Raw genomic sequence first — 3,427 nt, forward strand, 5'->3', positions numbered from 1 at the left:
ATATTTCCCCTCAAAGGGAAGGAACTTCGAAAACACATGCTCGTCTTCATCGGTTCCACTTGTGGTTATCTCTTACCTTTACTTGTATTTACTTCTTGCTTTTTTTTTGTTGCTATAATCATATAGGTTGCTCATGTAGTTGCATATCAAGACAACTTATTTGTTGCTAAACCTAATTTGTTTAAAGAAAAGTTTAAAATTTGTTAGTTGCCTATTCACCCCCTCCTCTAGTCAACCATATCGATCCTTTAAGAGGGCACCCTTCGGGCTGCATTATCCTTAGGCACGAGGGCCCGCACTTGCGGAACTCTTGCTTTTTGGTTGTGTGGTAAACCATGTTATTTCCCTTTAAAGCTTATGTCGTTCTCTTGAAATGCATCATTGTCGGTTTGGCGCTTCGTCGCCTCGAGCGCTATGCAGCGGGTGATTTTCGCCTGATCACTCCATGAAGGAACCTGGCACGGCATCCGTGCTCAGGTTCATCCCTGCAACATCACTAAACCCGAGTGACTGAGCTTTGTCTGAAGGGCTTACCCCCGTACACGTCACCTCTTGGGGTCCTTGGTGCTAAACTCCTTCCTGGAGTGGCCTCGTGATGATCACCCGGTGCGTGTAGCCCCCATGTCGTAGGTTCCGTAAGCGCGCTGATGCACAAAGAATGAGGCGCGACCTGCTTGAAGACTGGTACTAGGAGCTCCTGAGCCTTGTGCCTGGGGTATCCGACACCTTTGTAATTGTCGCCCATGACTCCCTCACGTAATAATGAGTTTGGGGTTGTACACGCCCCGAAGCCTCCTAAGTGGAAGCCCACGACGAGCCGCGTCGTGGCCTCGTTGGAGGCCTCCCGCCCATGCCCAAGTGGAACTCCCTATGCTCTGCGTTGGCGGAATTACTGTCGAACCGCGACTATGCCCACGCCAGAGTGGAATCCCCATGTAACGCGTCGGGGACGATCGTTAGAGCTCCATGCTCGCCAGCTTCCCCTGGTACCTCGCACGAGCGGGGGATGCACATGGTGCTTGTGCTCGGGTTAGTCCCTGCGACGCTGGAAAATCCAAGCGATCGAGCTCTCTTTTGCGGGCTTACCCCCGTGCACGTCACCTTCTGGGGTCCTTGGTGTCTAGTTTCCTCACGCGACACCCAAGTGTAAGGAGACGGGCACATGAGGTTTCGACCAATTCTTCTATATGGGAGCTGCTTGGGCATCAAAGGGGGTTCTTGAGCATCGCATCTGAGGAACCTTCACTAGTCATGTAGCCTCTCACCCCCTGGCGTTCCAGTGGCGGCTGAGATATGCGCAGGGCTGGGCCCTGCCGACACAGAGTACGAAGGCTCTCGTCACAAAATGCGAGCTGCTTGGGCGTCAAGGGGGGGGGGGGGTCTTGAGCATCGCGTCTCATGAACCTTCACTAGTCCTGTAGCCTCTCACCCTCTGGCGTTCCAGTGGCGGCTGAGATACACGCAGGGCTGGGCCCTGCCGAAGCAGAGCCCAAAGGCTCCCAACGGTGAGTACAAAGGCCCTCAAGTGAGCCGCTTGCGCGTCAAGGGGGGGGGTTCTTGAGCATCGCGTCTGAGGAACCTTCACTAGTCATGTAGCCTATCACGCCTAGCGTTCCAGTGGTGGCTGAGATACGCGCAGGGTTGGGCCCTACCGACACGGAGCGCAAAGGCTGCTAACGGTGAAAGAAAAGGCCCTCAAGCGAGCCGCTTGCGCGTAAAGGGGGGATCTTGAGCATCGCGTTTGAGGAACCTTCACTACCCATGTAGCCTCTTATCCCATGGTGTTCCAGTGCCGGCTCAGATATACGCACGGCCAAGCCCTGCCGACGCAGAGAAGAAAGGCAAGCAGGAGAGAAACCGAGCGTGGGAAATAAAATTACGGATCACAAGAAATTATTACAAAGTTTAAATTGTTACACATGATAAAACTATCATCTAACACCTCCTTGAGGCAAGAGCAATCTATTTCAGGACCCGATAACAGGGGGTTCCTCGCCATCGCTGCAGAAGAACTTCCCCAGCAGTGTGTTCACGTTGCCCTCCACAGCGGCCGCCAAGTCGCCGCAAGATTCCTCATGCATGGGGCACATCACCTCATCGAGCTTGAAGCGGGGATCGTGAAGGAGGAGATGGCTGAAGACGCAGGTCGCCGCCACGAAGAAGAGGTCGCGACATTCCTCCTCCGGGATGTCATCACCCTCTGAGTCGAACCTCGAGCTCCTTCACGAGCTTGGAGGAAAGCTCGGGTAGCTGGCGCACTAAGGGATGAAGGGAGACTCGAGCTCCAGCCTATGGATGGAGCTCAGGGCCTAGTGAGCCATGAGTTCCAGAGAAGAGAGTGCGACATGGTTCGCTGCCGCCTTTGCATCGGTAGCAGCATGAATACCTCCTCTAGGGTGGCCAGCTTGGGCCTCGGCCACCTTGTGCTGTAGCGCCTCCACACGCCCGCGCTTTGTAGCCTGTTCGGCAGCCACCTTAGTGAGGTCAGAGTTGCGGTCTGCAAACTTTGCCTCGCGAGCCTTGACGTCCTCCTCCCGTAGCTAGAGTCGATGCGTCTCCTCAACCCGCTCCTGAAGTGCCTTCGAACTGGCATCCACTTCTTCGCACCGCTTGCCGAGCGCTCCTTCTTAGAAACAGCGCTAGCATGAGAGGACTTCCCCTCAGCGGCCTCCCTCTGGCCCTCAGCATGGACGGCCTCGGCCTTGCCATGGGACTCCTTGGCTGTAACAGCCCAAAACCGAAGCTCCAGAAGATTCCCCTTTTATTTCGTTGTTGCTGTGTGATTTATTTGGTTGTCGCATTCATCATCGCATCATGTGCATCATCCCATTGCATCGGCACTCCGTTGTCGTCATTTTTCAAAACTTGCATCCGTTGTTAGTTGTCTGTTTTCTTCATTTTTGTCGTGACCGTTTCGAGACCTAACACACACGCATGCGCCCACAGCATTGTTAAAATATTGTGTATAAAACTTCCTTGGAATGGGTTGAGAGTTGGTGTGCGGTCTTGTTTTATTGTAGCTAGACCACGTGCCAAATTTCATCGCATTCGGAGTCCGTTTGATACCCGAACCGTTAAACCTATAGCGGCACTATAGCCGGTCTAAATTGCACACATTTCAGTATTTTAATCTCTGTCGCCGGGCTGCCCGTTTTCCCTTTCATCTCCCCCTAGCCTCTCTACATAGTGCACCAGTCCGCTCGCAACGTAGTCCAGAAACCTCCCAGAACCCGAGACACATGGTCGTGACGGTTGGGTCCGGATCAACCCCGTAATACCCAAAACATCATTTTTTTCAAATGGACTTCCTAACCTATTTTTTCGACCTTCCGATCGAGATCGGAGGGTCCAAACCTACTCTAATTTCCCTATATATAGAGCAACCCCTAACCAAATGTTTCCAAACCCTAAAATTTAGGCAAACTAC

The sequence above is a fragment of the Hordeum vulgare genome, chromosome 3H (assembly GCF_904849725.1).
Source record: "Hordeum vulgare subsp. vulgare chromosome 3H, MorexV3_pseudomolecules_assembly, whole genome shotgun sequence".
NCBI classification, from domain to species: domain Eukaryota; kingdom Viridiplantae; phylum Streptophyta; class Magnoliopsida; order Poales; family Poaceae; genus Hordeum; species Hordeum vulgare.